At 46.3% G+C, this 16885-nt stretch overlaps 1 protein-coding gene and 1 long non-coding RNA gene across 3 annotated transcripts in view; one reads left to right on the forward strand and one right to left on the reverse strand.

Moving 5' to 3' along the window:
• RORA (RAR related orphan receptor A) overlaps positions 1–16885 on the reverse strand; it is a 558226-nt gene that overhangs the window by 351481 nt on the left and 189860 nt on the right. The gene's annotated exons all lie outside the window — the stretch shown is intronic.
• Positions 4847–6090, forward strand: LOC128844432 (uncharacterized). The gene is made up of 2 exons (XR_008446473.1): positions 4847–4930; positions 5768–6090. It is a non-coding gene; the product is annotated as an uncharacterized LOC128844432 (long non-coding RNA).

Here is a 16885-nt window from a genome sequence, read left to right on the forward strand (position 1 = left end):
AAATATAAATAAATCCTAACAAACACCATCTGAGGTAAGTAAGGGGTTCTTATACATTCAACCATTTATTCATTCTATGAGGTAAACTTTACGTTTCCCATTGTCTATATTATACAGCAGCTTCCTTGGTAGTATAGAAGTCCCTATATTTTCATTGAGCAGTTGCTTTAAAACCATACAGCGTTCATCCTGTGTTATGACTGGCTAGTAAGTCAATCTTTAATAGCCAATAAATGAGCAATTTTCCACTCCTGCAGTGTGCTAGCAACAAGTTAGGAAAACAAAACTGAAAATACAACATAAACTAGACTGTCAAATATGTTTTTAGGAGCTAGAATCATTTCTTCAAAACTAGATCACTACTGGGTAACAAATGGTGATTTAGAAAACTAACGGTGTTCAGTTACACCTTGGTTATTAACCAGAAAAATGGCTTATTTACAAATATTATTTTCCAAAGAAATTTACTGCTTCAGTGCAAGAGGTCTGAATATTTTTTAAAACTTTTGTGTTTTCATCACTGATCTCCTGTATGTTTGCAGTCAGTCCAAATTTTAGGTTAAAAAAAAAAAATGCAGCAGGAACACCTCATTAACTGCTTAACCACTTGAAACCAAAATCATAAAAAATTTCCCATTACTCAATAGCAAAACTTAATGGAAAATTGTTGACTAGCCACCAATGCTTCCAAGCTGTACTTCACAGCTCATAATTCTCTTGGGCTGAGACATTATTTTCCCAGCATTCTTTTTTTTCCCTCTCCACTAACAATTTTATATCTGTAAGTCCCTCAAAAAAAAAAAAGAGGTTAAATATTATGTTAAAATAACTGTTAAAGAAAATATTATGTGAATTGTGATTCCTCAGTAATCTACTGGCACAAGATATTTTTTAATGTTTTTCATAACTATTAACATTGATGGCACATGTTTTATTTGTGCTTCGTAAAAGAAATCTGTATCATGTGTCTATTGCTTATTGGTAAAATATCCAGAGAAAGCTCTATTTGCAGATGCAATTGCTGTGACTAACTAAATAAAATAGCCATTAGGAGCCTAAAGGAAAGGTGCTTGGGGGCTTTTTAGGTCATGAACCTTACATTTGCACCATACCCTATCCTGCTCATGCAGAAATAGCTAAGAAATGAATTGCGGTGATGGAGAGAATAAAAAAAAAAACAACCCAAAACAACAGAACTCTCTACAATTGCTCTTGTTTATAGCTTGATTCCCTTACATTACCAATAAATCTCCAAGTTGTTGGTACCAATATTTACAGTGCTTTCCACGGGAAGGAACTCTTATTATCAACCCTTCTCATTGTAACACTATTTTCTAAAGATCATTCAGTGTGATGTTAAAATGAGGGCTTGATTGTAGATGAGAGTGACATGTGAGCTATATTACCAGCAACAAATAATATGTGCATGATAAATCTTGCTTTGCAAACAATTACAGGTCTATGAACTACCTTTCTTCTACAAATGATTAGATGTCCTAGCAATTTTTGCAACTGAAGAGTTGTTTATCTAGACAAACATGGTCGGCACTACCATTTTGTCTGTTGTACCACTAGCTAACTAGTTAATAGTGGGTCAGGGATTTCAGTGCTTTAAAGAAAAGAGTTTCTTTTCAAAAGATTACCACATTAATCTGAGAACATGTTTAGAAAGTAGGTGGGATCCTACAGAGCCCTCTCCTTTACCCTCTAAGCCAAAAGGGGTACTTCTCCTTTCTGGAGTGATTGATACAAGTTTGGGAAAACTTTAATAGCTTCTTATGATCAGAATTTGAACAGAACCTGCGTGGGTTTGGAATTTTCTTCCCTGGATAAAAATATTTGAGTCACTGAATTTGTTCCTTGCAACGTCCATTAACTTTCCCCTGTCTTTTCATAAGAATGGCCATACTGGATCAGACCAAAGGTCCATCTAGCCCAGTATCCTGTCTTCCGACAGTGGCCAATGCCGGGTGCCCCAGAGGGAATGAACGGAACAGGCAGTCATCAAGTGATCCATTCCCTGTCGCTCATTCCCACCTTCTGGCAAACAGAGGCTAGGGACACCTTCCCTGCCCATCCTGTCTAAAAGCCATTGGGGGACCTATCCTCCATGAATTAATCTAGTTCTTTTTTGAGCCCTGTTATAGTCTTGGCCTTCACAACATCCTCTGGTAAAGAGTTCCACAGGTTGACTGTGCATTGTGTGAAGAGGAGGTTACTCACCCTGTGCAGTAACTGACGTTCTTCGAGATGAGTGTCCCTGTGGGTGCTCCACTGTAGGTGCTGGTGCGTCCCTGCGCCTTCGCCCGGAGATTTTTACAGCAGTACTCATAGCGGCCACGCATGCTCAGAAGCTGCCCCCCGCTGTGACTCTAGGTTAATAGTACGCATGCGTGGCCGGTCTCCTCAGTTCCTTCTCTACCACGGAGGCCCCCAACTCCGAAGTAGAGGGGAGGAGGGTGGGTAGTGGAGCACCCACAGGGACACTCATCTCGAAGAACGTCAGTTACTGCACAGGGTGAGTAACCTCCTCTTCTTCTTCGAGAGATGTCCTTGTGGGTGCTCCACTGTAGGTGACTTAAAAGCTGTGTATCTTAAGGAGGTAGGGACTTCGGATCTGGCAGGAACGCCGTTGAAAGTACCGCTCTGCCCAAGCGTATGTCAGAGAGAGGGCCTTGAGTAAGGGCATAATGTTTAACAAAAGTGTGGTCCGAGGACCAGGTGGCTGCTTTACAAATGTCAGCCAAGGGAACTTTGCGTAAGAACGCGACTGAGGCAGCCAGAGATCTAGTGGAGTGTGTTCTAATGCCGTCTGGAGGTGTAACCTCCTTCAAGTGATAGCACAGTCGGATACACTGGGAGATCCAGTTCGAGAGTCTCTGGGTGGAAATAGGCGTGCCTTTAGAGCGGTCGGCGATAGAGACAAAAAGTCTGGAGGAAGCTCTAAAAGGTTTGGTTCTATCCAAATAGAATGACAAGGCTCTGCGTACATCTAGTGTATGCATTGAGGTTTCGAAGGAGTTCGCATGTGGTTTCGGAAAAAAAGTCAGCAGGTGTATGGGTTCATTAATATGGAATGACGAGTGGACCTTCGGAAGAAATTTGGGATGTAATCTGAGGGTAACCTTGTCTTTAAAAAATATCGTATATGGTGGGTGTGCCATGAGAGCTGCTATTTCTCCTGCCCGTCTGGCAGAAGTAATTGCCACGAGAAACGCTGTTTTCATCGAGAGGTGTAAGAGGGAGCACGTGGCTAGGGGTTCAAAAGGTTGTTGAGTTAGGGCAGATAGTACCAGATGAAGGTCCCACGGGGTGGTCGGTGGTTTAATGTCTGGATATAAGGTTTGTAGACCCTTGAGGAAACGCTTCGTAGTAGCGTGAGCAAAGACAGACGTATCATCAATTCTGTCGTAGAAAGTCGTAATAGCAGCTAAATGGACCCTGATGGAGCTGAAGGAAAGGCCAGATTGCTTAAGGCCCAAGAGATAGTCCAATATAAATGAAAGAGGTACCGAGGTAGGACAAAGATGTTGAACAGAACACCAATGTGTGAACCGTTTCCACTTTTGAAGATAGGTCTTGTGAGTAGATAGCGTTCTGCTATGTAGGAGTACCTCCTGAACTTGTTTGGAGCAATCTAATTCGCGTTGGGAGAACCACGTAGGAACCAGGCCTTGAGGTGAAGCATGGGCAGGTTGGGGTGGAGAAAACGGCCGTGCAGTTGAGATAGAAGGTTCGGAATAAGCGGCAGGGAGATTGGTGGTTGGATTGACATTCTGGTGAGGAAGGGAAACCATGGTTGTCTGGGCCACGATGGGGCAATGAGGATCACCTTGGCTCGATCCGTTCGTATTTTTATCAGGACCCTGTTGAGAACTGGTATCGGGGGAAACGCATAAAATAGGTTTTGGTGCCATGAGATCATGAATGCGTCCCCCAGGGAATGTTTGCCCAGTCCTGCTCTGGAGCAGAAATTGAGACATTTCTTGTTTTTTGCAGTTGCAAACAAGTCTATGGTTGGGTAACCCCAGGTGCTGAATACATCGTGAATGGTTTTCTCGTCTATCTCCCACTCGTGGTCCCATGGGAAGTGTCTGCTCAGTTCGTCCGCTGTGGTGTTCATGATTCCGGGAAGATAGGCTGCTGATACCCGGATGTTGTTCGCAATACACCAATTCCAGAGCTTCATAGCCTCTGTGCACAGCGAATGGGAACGAGCTCCGCCCTGCCTGTTTACGTAAAACATGCATGCAATGTTGTCCGTCATTATGCGTACGTGATGATGTTTGATTAGTGGCAGGAAGTGACGGCACGCGTTGCGAATGGCTCGAAGTTCTAGAACATTTATGTGCAGGGAGGTCTCGGTTGGTGACCATAGTCCCTGTACTGTGTGATGAGACATATGTGCACCCCACCCTGTCATAGATGCATCGGTGGTCAGAATGCGTGATGGAGCCTGTTGAAGAAACGGGACTCCAGAACAGAGGTTGGAGTGGACGGTCCACCAATGTAGCGAATCTTTGACTGGAGTAGGCAGGGAGAGAGTCTTGTTTAAAGAATGCATATTCGGTTTGTAAACTGTTGCCAGCCACGCTTGGAAGCACCTCATGTGTAGGCGTGCATTCCGGACAACAAAAGTGCACGAGGCCATGTGACCTAGTAGTTGCAGGCAGTCCCGGGCAGTTACCTGAGGGCTGTTGCGAAGAATTGTGGCCAGTTGGTGTATGGAACTGAAGCGATCGGGTGGGAGCGATGCCAGCCCCGTCCGAGAGTCGAGGTCTGCGCCTATGAACTGCAGGTGCTGGGTGGGGCGTAATGTGGATTTGTCTCTGTTTATTTGTAGGCTGAGAGAAAGAAAGCACTCGACTGTGAGCCGTGTGAACCGGAGCGCCTCGTCGAATGTAGAAGCTTTGAGGAGGCAATCGTCGAGGTAAGGGAATATTACTACCCCTTGTCTCCTGAGGTGAGCAGTGACTACAGCTAGAAGTTTGGAAAAAGCACGGGGGGCTGTAGATAGTCTGAAGGGGAGTACCCTGTATTGGAAATGTGTGGAACCAAGGGTAAATCGGAGGAAACGTCTGTGGGCCGGATGTATAGTGACATGGAAATAGGCATCTTGTAGGTCGAGGGCAGAAAACCAGTCGCCCTGCTCCAGCGCTGGGATTATGGTAGTGAGGGTCACCATCTTGAACGTTTGCTTTTTGATGAATCTGTTGAGCCGCCTGAGATCGAGGATTGGTCGCCATCCCCCATTTTTCTTCTCCGTTAAGAAATAATGGGAGTAAAAACCCTTCCCTCTGTGTCGCTCTGGCACGATTTCTACTGCTCCCAGATGAAGGAGATGTTGCACTTCTTGGAGAAGTAGCTGCTCGTGAGAAGGGTCCCTGAAGAGGGACGGGGAGGGTGGGTGGGTGGGAGGTAAGGAGAGGAAGGGGATGACGTATCCAATTGTAACTACCTCTAAGACCCACTTGTCGGAGGTAATCTTCCTCCATTGTTGGAAAAAAGGTCGTAGGCGGTGTCCAAAGATTGGTGTGCCGGCTGAAGTGAGGGCGTTGCTTTCTAAACCCTCGACCAAGTCTTCAAATCTGCCTATTAGCTGGTGGGGGTTGAGGCGCCCCTGCAGAGTTTGGGCGACGTCGCTGGAATCTTGGTCGTGAACGTTGCGGCTGTTGCTGTTCCTGCGGTCTATGGGAAGGTTGTGTAAATGTGGGATAACGTGGCCGGTGGTATGGTTGGTATCGATATTGTCGTCTTCTTGCCGTAGGTGCCTGGAGACCTAGAGACCGGAGGGTTGTTCTGGAGTCTTTCATTGAATGAAGCACTTCATTCGTGTTAGAAGCAAAGAGTTTGTCACCGTCAAAGGGAAGATCTTCAATTGTGTTCTGAACTTCGCGAGGAAAAAAGGAAGAGGAGAGCCATGAGCCCCGTCGCATGACTATCGCTGTAGCGGTAGATCTTGCCGCTGTGTTGGCTACATCGAGGGCTGCTTGGAGAGCGGTGCGTGAGATGGCTTGGCCCTCAGAAACCATAGCTCTGAACTGTTGTTTTCTTTGTTCTGGAATGTCATCAATAAAGTCCATTAACTTATTATAGTTTTTATGGTCGTATTTTGCCAGGACTGCAGTATAATTAGCTATACGAAATTGGAGGGTGGAGGATGCATAGACCTTGCGACCAAACAGGTCCAGTCGTTTGCTATCCTTGTTAGGTGGGGCAGAACGAGAATACTGTTGTCTAGCCCTCTGGTTCGCAGCGTCTACTACCAATGAGTTTGGTGCTGGGTGGGTAAAAAGGAATTCAGAGTCCTTTGGAGAAATAAAATACTTCTTGTCCGCTTGCTTGCAGGTAGGTAGGCTTGTCGCTGGAGTCTGCCAGATGGACTTAGCAGGTTCTAAAAGGGCTGCGTTAATTGGGAGTGCCACTCTGGAGGAAGAAGGGGGCTGTAGGATGTTCGTTAGCTCATGCTGTTGTTCGGGAACCACGTCCAGGTTAATGTTCAGGTCACTAGCAACTCTCTTAAAGAGGTCCTGGAATTTTGTATATTCATCAGAGGGAGTGGGAGGAAGGGGAAGTAATGCTTCCTCAGGTGCTAACTCCGGGTCTGTTGGACCAGGAGAAGGGCTAGGTTTATCCTGGGAGCGTGGCTGTGTTGCCAGGCGTCTCGTGTCACTGGCATATGCATTAGGAGACGGCGCTGGATCAGTGTTGCGCCTGGTCGAGTGGCCACGGGGCATGTGTTCCCGAGGGTATGATGTCCATGGTGTCCAGTATTGCCATGGTGGCGGGTAGGGCATAGGTGGTGCCATCCAGGGGTTCATCCCCCAAGGGGCAGGGTCCTGAGAGTGGGATGAGGTAGTATTTCCATAACCCTTATTGCTCTGGGTCCGGGGCTGGGAGTCATGATATGGAGAAAAAACTCCCTGTGGATCTGCTTCCTCCTCACTGGAGGAAAACTGCTCAGATTCTGACTCAGGCATTGAAAAAGAGTATGCATTCATGAGCGGAGACTGCAAGGTAGGTGATACTAGAAGATCAGCTGTCTGGGTAAAAAAAGTGAATGAAGCTCCTGCGGGAGATGAAAGCTGAGCCGATAGAGGCTGCCGCACAAGAGCATTCCCGCGATCGGGGCTTCTGGCTGTGATCTGTGTGTCAGAATGCCCCGCAGGCGTCGGTGCCGCGGTCGGTGCCGGGCGAGAAATGTCAGGCTGCCTCGGGTGAGGCGTGCTGTGGAATGTCGGCACCGTCTCATTCGCGGTGCCGAACGGTGCCGTAACTGAGGCAGGCAACTGGAAGCCTGATGCCTCGGCACCGGAGCTTCTCGGCGGCGCTGAAGCCTCAGGCGGCTTTTGCGCTGTTCCGGAGGAGCCTGGCTCATGGAAATTGCTGAGGCGAGGGATCACAGGCAGAGAGATCGTTGATCTGCCTGGAGAAACTTTATGCCTCATAGTCTTGTTCGGTGAGGAAAAGTGCCCCTTTTTCGTAGACTTCTTGAGCTTCTTTGAGGGGGGGGGGGGGGCTGTGTCGGGTAGCGGAGCCGGCTTCAATGCCTGGGTCTGAAACTGACCCGATAGATTTTTGAAGCAGGAGCAGTTTGAATTTAAGCTCCCTGTCTTTCCGTGCCCTGGAGCTGAGTTTACAGCAGTGGGCACATTTTTGGGGAATGTGAGCTTCCCCCAAACATTTTATGCACTTTGAGTGTCCGTCCGACAACGGGATAGCTTCCTTGCAGGTAGCGCAGCGTTTGAAACCTGTGGAGCCCGGCATAGCCGCGGCTGACAGAGAAAATTTTTTTTTTTTTTTTTTTTTTTTTAAACAGATGAACTGGGTAAGTAACTATACTAACAGAAAAAAAAAACTGACAAGAACTGGTTACTAAAAGGTAAGAGTGAAGGATTTGCTAATGAGTCTGCTGAGCTCCGTCTCAGGCCGGGGACGGTTGAGAAGGAACTGAGGAGACCGGCCACGCATGCGTACTATTAACCTAGAGTCACAGCGGGGGGCAGCTTCTGAGCATGTGTGGCCGCTATGAGTACTGCTGTAAAAATCTCCGGGCGAAGGCGCAGGGACGCACCAGCACCTACAGTGGAGCACCCACAGGGACATCTCTCGAAGAAGAAGAAATACTTCCTTTTATTTGTTTTAAACCTGCTGCCTATTAATTTCATTTGGTGACTCCTAGTTCTAGAAGGAGTAAATAACACTTCCTTGTTTACTTTCTACACAGCAGTCATGATTTTATAGACCTCTATCATATCCCCCCTTAGTCATCTCTTTTCCAAGCTGCAAAGTCCCAGTCTTATTAATCTCTCCTCATACGGAAAGTTCCATACCCCTAATAATTTTTGTTGCCCTTTTCTGAACCTCTTCCAATTCCAATATATCTTTTTTTGAGATGGGGCGACCACATCTGCATGCAGTATTCAAGATGTGGGTGTGCCATGGATTTATATAGAGGCAATATGATATTATCTATCCCTTTCTTAATGGTTCCCAACATTAAATTAAATTTTAAATTAATAGAGATATCCTATCTCCTAGAACTAGAAGGGACCTTGAAAGGTCATTGAGTCCAGCCTCCTGCCTTCACTAGCAGGATCAAATGCTGATTTTCGCCCCAGACCCTTAAGTGGCCCCCTCAAGGATTGAACTCACAACCCTGGGTTTAGCAGGCCAATGCTCAAACCACTGAGCTATCCCTCCCCCCATTCACTTTTTTTGACTGCGGCTGCACATTGAGTGGATGTTTTTAGAGAACTATCCACAATGATACCAAGATCTCTTTCTTGAGTGGTAATAGCTAATTTAGACCCCATCATTTTATTTGTATAGTTGGGATTATGTTTTCCAATGTGCATTACTTTGCATTTATCAACATTGAACTTCATCTGCCATTTTGTTGTCCAGTCACCCAGTTTTGAGAGATCCTTTTGTAGCTCTTCACAGTCTGCCTGGGACTTAACTATCTTCAGTAGTTTTGTATTATCTGCAAATTTTGACACCTCACTGTTTACCCCTTTTTCCAGGTCATTTATTAATATGTTAAATAGGACTGGTCCCAGTACAGACCCCTGGGGGACACCACTATTTACCTCGCTCCATTCTGAAAACTGACCATTTATTCCTATCCTTTGTTTCCTATCTTTTAACGAGTTACCAATCCATGAGAGGACCTTCCCTCTTATCTCATGACAGCTTACTTTGCTTAAGAGCCTTTGATGAGGGACCTTGTCAAAGGCTTTCTGAAAATCTAAGTACACTATATCCACTGGATCCCCTTTGTCCACAGGCTTTTTGACACTCTCAAAGAATTTTAGCAGATTGGTGAGGCATAATTTCCCTTTACAAATACCATGTTGACTTTTCCCCAAAAAATAATGTTCATCTACGTGTCTGACAATTTTGTTCTTTACTATAGTTTCAACAAGTTTGCCCAATACTGAAGTGAGGCTTACCCACCTGTAATTGCTGGGATCACCTCTGGAGCCCTTTTTAAAAATTGGTATCACTTTCATCCAACAAGAACATCGCTAGTAGCACATGGGTCCTTAACTCCTTGCTGGGATATTGACTCATTAGTGATTCAGAGGAAAGAATGCAATCTACTATAATAAGCAGCACCACTACTTGCTTCTTCCAGGTGATGTAAGACTTCCATCCAAGCAGAGACCCAGCCAAACCTTCTCATTCTTTGATAGCAGAACAAGGTGGTACAGCTGGTATATATACAAAGGTTTTGTGAGATACATTTATTGAGACTACAAATACTCAAGAAGGCAGATTTTATTTTGATGATCTGCACTACCTGCTTCAGAATTTGTGTGCTGAAGAAGAAAAAAATCTGCTCCCATGCTTAAAATATCCAAAACAGCATCAATGAAACCAACTTAAAACATCAATGGATATTTCAACACCATCTGAGATTTGACCTTGTATCCATGGGTGAAAGCGTTCAACAATCCAAGCAGAGGTGGGTTAGGTCATTATATTAGATAAATAAGCAATTAAGAATAATTCCTCTCCTAATTGTAGCAAGAGTATAACACTTTACATCTTCAAATCACTGTATAATGCAAACAAACTAATTAATCCTTACATTAACCAGAAAAATCGTTGCACTCCTCTGGCCAGCTGTAGATGAAAATAACTCTTCCTGGTTACTGCTGCTGTTAACACCAGCTGGAGAACCAAAACTACCTGAGCATGCCAACTCTGAATTTGCAGGCACATACCTTTCAAAGAGGTAGATAAAATTCTCACCATATCTTCTCATTGCTTCCCTCAGTGTATCAGCATAATCCGCATTTTAGCCACAGGTTTCTTCTGCCATCTAACCAATAGCTCTCATTTGTGCCCCAACCTGAACCAGACACTAGAAAAGGCACTAAGCAGCAGTAGATGGGTTGGATGAGAGAGAGAGAGATATACAGCTGGGTGTTATCAATGTACTGAAAGCATTGTGACCTGTGATGTCTCATCACTAGTAATCCCAACAGCCCACATTTACATTGGACAGGAGGGAAAATGAGACAGAGTTGTGTGGTACAACACACCACTCAAGGACAAGCAGAGGCCGAGTGGCCTAGTAGATAGAGCACTGGACTGGGACTTAGGAGACCTGAAATCTATTCCCAGCACTGCCACGGGCCTGCTGAGTAACCCAGGCAACTCACTTCCCCTCTATGTTTTCCCATCTCTAAAATGGAGGACAGTAATGCTGGCCTCCTTTGTCAAATGATTTGAGATATACTGATGAAAAGTCATAGCTAGATATTTTATTAATTATTATTATTGCTCCAAACAATTTTCCAAGAAAGAATGTCAACCACTCAAGAGCATCGCCATGCACTCGCACTAAAGCTCATGCGTAAGTCAACTACACCTCCCAACTACTAGCAACGTATAGATAAAAACACACCGCAACTAGCAGCTGGCGCAGCTTCAGTATTCTTTGACTCACCACAAATTATCTCATTCCCACCTGGCTGTAGTTCCAGGTGATCCCAGCACTTGCTTCTCAGCTTTTCTGTTGCTGCAATATTGTTATTCCTGGAACAACTTCTTCTGGTAGTTGCCTTTACGGAATGATTTCGGGAGAAGGGGGAAGAATGGCACTCCAGAAAACTTTAGGTAATACAGACATCAAAAGTTCCCAACAGGGAGCAATGCACCAGCTACCTTGGGGTCTTTTCTGCCATATATATGGGTATGGTATTGAAATCATGCAGTACCTTATAACACCATTGTGCTGAGTGTTTATCCCACAAAAGGCCTGAGTGTGTAAAAAGAGATAATCAATGCTGTGACAGGTTGCACCTGGAAGAGAGTCAGAGCTGAAAAGCTGATTGATGATGAAGCCCAGCGGGGCAGGGGCAGACTCAAGTGACATACAACCAGGAAGTGGACCTCAGGAAGGAACTGGGCAATCACCCCCTAAAGAAGAGAATAGTTTGCAAGACAGAAGGAGGTTGTCAAGGGAGAGAGTAAACCTTGGAATCCTGCCTTGGGCTACAGACTCTGGCAAGAGCCCGAGAAGGGTCAAATACCCACAGGAAGCAGAGGACGCTGCAGTTGTAACGCAGAGGGGGGCCAGAGATAGGGAAGGGATATGAGAAGCAGGCCAGGGAAACAGCAACGGCGTCTGGGATTGCGTAGCCCGCTGTTGCTAGATATAAGGTCCCTGGGGTGGATGGAACCCGGAGTAATGGCTGGGCCCAGGTTCCCCTACCAGTCACTGAGGAAGTGGCACAGTCTGGGCAGTAGATCAGAAGACTGCCTGAGAAAGTGAGTCCAAAGAGATATTTATACCCTAGAAGGGGAAAACTATAGTGACCTGGCCAAAGGCCAAGCCACTAAGAGGGAACGCCCTGAGTTATGCTGAGGGAGTAACCTGATTCCACAGAGAAGGAGCAAGACCACAGGTAACTGACCGAAGTAGGGGTGGTCGAGAACTAATCCCGCGACGTGGCCACAGGTTGATGAGTAGTAAACCCTATGACAACCACCTTAGGGGGAGTGAAGCCTTTTCAGTGTTGTAAAGGCATTATGTTATCCAGGTTGTGTTATCTGAGAGCAAAGGGACAATGGCTTATCTTCATCAAGGGCTACAGTAAGAGACATACAATCAGGTTGGAGTATCTGTCTGCAAGGAAATATACTAAAAATATTCCCAGAGTTCCAAATAACAAAGGACGACTTGATATAAACTGAGTTTAAAAAAAAAATCAAGAGGAGACGGGTGCAGAGAGGAGAAATGAATAAGAATAACGACTTGTAAAACTTCTTCTGGTTCTGTACTTCCCTCTTTGTAGAGCCACAGCTGAGCCAATGCAGCTGGCTCCTTGACAAATGTGAAAAAATAAGCCAATTTGAGCTGGTTGTTAGCAGTCAGAGCACAGTGTCTCAGATAAATGAGTGTCTGCCTCAGGTATGGCAGCAGATCTTCCCGAACCATTCCTGAGAGAGTTGCCAGCACTGCAGCAACCCTCAGCCATCAAAAGCAGTATGAGAGCTCTCTTCGATCTCCCATCCCCAATTTTGGGAAAAGGTGACCTTGAAAGAGGCTCTTCTTCCTAAGCGCCTCCCCTCTTCCTCTTATTCCATCCTTTCCCCTACCTGATAGCTACACGTTTTCTAGTAACAATCAGATATTCCTTTCAGCACATTGCTCAAGCTGATCTGCGTGGTATGTCACCTGTTTAACTATGTGAGCCTATCTATACCTCTGAGCAGTATGTTGATGCTGCTATGTACTCTTGCCAAGAGTCCCACTTTGGTTTGCAGGATCTCCATCTACTGGCCTGTCCTCAGCTGCTGCCTCTTTGCCATGGGAAGAGGAGACTGAGCAGCATTTTCATGGCCACTCTCCTACCCAGATGCATTTTTAATGCTCCACCTGCTGCTGAGGTTGCTCCATTCCTTATGTTGTTTCCCCATCTGTGACAGAAAGAGGTATCTGGAGACAGGAAGTGGCAACCATCAGAAACCTTGCAGGATCTCCATCTACTGGCCTGTCCTCAGCTGCTGCCTCTTTGCCATGGGAAGAGGAGACTGAGCAGCATTTTCATGGCCACTCTCCTACCCAGATGCATTTTTAATGCTCCACCTGCTGCTGAGGTTGCTCCATTCCTTATGTTGTTTCCCCATCTGTGACAGAAAGAGGTATCTGGAGACAGGAAGTGGCAACCATCAGAAACCTTACTCACTAGCCATAAACAGCTTCTTGAGGCTCTCATGGGTAAAGCAGGAGAGGAGGAGAATGGGGTGACCCTATTCAAGGATAGAGGGAGACCCCATAAGGCAAAGGGAAAAGGGGTCCTAGGTTCAGAGGGGAATAAAAGTGGAAAGCTTAGGAAACAGATGGGTCAAAGAAGAGAAAAGATGGTATGACCCACAAAGGCTATAGGAAACATGCAGACCTGCCACTGCCTCTCTAAAAGATACAGGAGGGGGATGTGGGTTTGCCAGTGACTTCTGTCATACCAGATGGAAGTATGTGGGAGGGTCACGGCGGCTGACAGGTGGTCTCCACATATCAGTAAGCATCCGTGCTTTAAGATCCTTCTTGAAACTGCTCCCCACCACCAAACATTTAAAGGTTCTCCTGTGGCTTTATATAGAGGACTTTAATAATGTCTCATTATTGTAATAAATATCACATTTCGATGCAACATCACAGTATGCTTTATATGGCAAGAATGGAGGATTTGGTGGGGTTATTTTGCTGGTTTGAGGCTAGTGAAAAAGTAGAACTTTCAAGGCAGCTTGAAAACCACATTAATTTTGAGTCCATAATTAAGATATTTATATAAAGGATAACTTAAAATTCACCAGCCTATACATATATATATATAGCCTGTAAGTGGTTCCCATACCAGTTGCTTATTAAGAGAACTGTCCTAAGAAAACAGTTTCACTGATGTTAAGGCCCCACCTGTGCTGGGCTCTATCTAGATGAACATATAGTAAGAGAGAGTCCTGCCTGAAGGGTTTATAATCTAAGACCTTGTCTACCCAAAAACTTGACCCAGTTCAACTGAAATTGTTTTAAAAACTGACTTAGTTGAACCAGTGCAAACACCTGGGTGGACAGCTCTTATATCAGTTTAAAACTGGTTATATTGGTTTAGCTTGTGAATTTATTAATGCAAGTGCAATCAATATTAACTAAGTACAAGCCACTACAGGCTTCAGCTATCTAGAGACAGCCAAAGGCCTGAAAATACCCCCAGTTTAAAATGAGATTTCTGAAGAGGTTTTTCTTTTCTAAATATACAGTTGCTGCTTTTCCATTTGCTGGTAGCTTCCAAGATGACTTCTGCAAATCTCCTGCTTCTGGGGCAGGATTTGGTTTGTGGCCATGGATTTCACACTTGGCTTCATGAGCAAAATCTAAACAGGTCTAGAATGCTAAGAAAGTTTGGAGCAGCTGAGTGCAGATGGACTGTTTTCTTTTTTGTAAGAAATTAAAAAAAAATCCTAACATTTAGAACCACTTAGATGCTGGAAAAGCAACTTCCTGTAAAATGTTTAATGTTTCGAGCAGTTTACCAGCTGGAATAGCAACCTTTCTGGTGTTAACGATTAACAGTTTGAGCCACTCAACAGATGGAAAATTACAGAATATATTTAACATGTTGAAGTTCTTCATTGGGTAGAAAAATAACTTATAAAATACATTAGTCATCTGGAACCGTTCAGAGGTGGAAGGAAGATTTTTTTTTTTTAATAAGACCTGAAAGAATGGTATTGATATTATGAAACTAATGTGTAGCTAATGTTAAATAAATTCTCATCTAACAGACTAAGGGGAATATTAGAAGTTAGTCACTGAGCAGTTTCATTTCACAGGGGGTTGTGCCAGCATCTTTGGTTTTGATCCACATGGGGACATGCCCTGCAAGTTTCCCTTTGTCAAGCCCACATCTCAAAGTTAATTGTAGATTAAACCACAAGAGTTTTCAACCGGTCAAAGCGAGAAATTTAATGAATTAGTTGGTGGTGAGACAGAATCAAAGCCCCAGAGCTAAATACTCACAAACTTCAGGGAAATCTACGTCCACAGATGGCCTCTATCATTTTGAATTCACAACAAAATGCAAAAGAGAGTGAGTTTCAATTAGAACGCAAAGCCATACATTCCCCAGTCCTGCACAAGACTAAAGGCTAAGAATCTCTGAAAGACATAAATATGAATGCCATCATGTGATGGAACACACCTCGGTATTCACACCCTAAGCACTATTATAATTATCTTTCTACAAAATATGCCTTGTAAGGTATCATATGAAAATTCATCATTTGCTGGTCAGTATTGTCCTGATAAAATTACTCCTGGGGGAATTCTGCGCCACTGCGCATGTGCAGAATTCATGTCTCCTGAAGTTTTCTTTGCTTCCCCATAGAAAAATGACTTTCTGACAGGGAAGTAAAGGGAAGCTACAAGAGCAGTCACACAACACTTCCTAGTAGTGCAAGTACATAATTTCAGGCACCTGGAGCAGCCAGCAGAGAGTTAAATCACCATGGGACTGGGGACACCCCAGCCAGTGGTTACTACCCTGCATTGGGATCAGCTGCTAGTCCCAGCTGGGCTAGAGGTGCGGGAGAATGGGACTTCCTCTTCCCCTGCAAGGAGCAAATGGGGCTGGGTCAGACCCACCCCCAAAATCCTCCCCTGTCTTCAGAAAGCTCAGCATCCTCCCCTGCTTCCTGCCCCTATTGCTCCTCCACTGTACAGAAAGCTGCTCCCTCATCTGCCCAACCCCCGTGCATGCGGACCCCCCGTACCCAGAACCCCCCATCAAGCCTCACCCCGTACATCTAGAACCCCACCAGCCCTCCATACATAAACTCCACCCAACTGAACCTCAACCCCTGTATCTGAAGCCGCCCTGCACCCAGCCCCCCTGCCTCCAGACCCACTTCTGCACCCAGACCACTCCCCACTGAGTCCCCTGCACTCGAACCCCCACTTCAACGAGCCCCACCCCGTTGCACCTGGACCACCCCAATGAGCCACCTACCCCCAGCCCACCAAGCCGTACTCCCTCAGCACCCAGACCTCCTTGTGGAGCTCCCCACACCATGACCCCTCTGCTGAGCCCCAATCACCTTCACCAGGAACCCCCTGCAGAGTCCCATTGCCCCTGCACCTGGAACACCCTCCCCAATGAGCCTCTGTGCATCCAGCTCCCCCCCCCACACCTGGACCCTGCACTAACCCACCCACACCCAGATTGCCCCACACAGAACCCTCTCAACCCCACACCTGGATCCCCCCACATTGAGCCCCTCCACACTTGGATCCTGCCTGGTTGAGCCTGCCTGCCTCACACCTGGCACGTCTGGAGTGGAGGGGCAGAGCCCCAGGGTGTTTCGGGGTTGGGTTGCCAGCTTTCTACTCGCACAAAACCGAACACCCTTGCCCCGCCCCTCCTCCGAGGCCCTGTCCTCCGCTCACTCCATCCCCCTCCTTCTATCACTCACTCTCCCCACCCTCACTCACTCACTCATTTTCACTGAGCTGGAGCAGGGGATTGGGGTGCGGGAGAGGGTGAGGGCTCCGGCTGGAGGTGCAGCCTATGGGGTCAGGCCAGAAATGAGAAGTGCGGGGTGTGGGAGGGGGCTCCGGGCTGAGGCTGGGTTGGGATGCGGGAGGAGGTGAGGGCTCCAACTGGGGGTGTGGGCTCTGGGGTGGGGCCAGGAATGAGGGGTTTGGGGTGCAGGAGGGTGCTCCGGGCGGTAGGGTGGAGCTGAAGGGTTTGGAGTATAGGTTGGGGTTCCGGGCTGAGGCAGGGGTTTGGAGTGTGGGTGGGGGTACATGCTCTGGGCAGGGGATGCGGGTTCCAGGGTGGGACCAGAAATTAGGAGTTCAGGCTGCGGG

Source organism: Malaclemys terrapin, chromosome 10, assembly GCF_027887155.1.
Source record: "Malaclemys terrapin pileata isolate rMalTer1 chromosome 10, rMalTer1.hap1, whole genome shotgun sequence".
Classification (NCBI taxonomy): domain Eukaryota; kingdom Metazoa; phylum Chordata; order Testudines; family Emydidae; genus Malaclemys; species Malaclemys terrapin.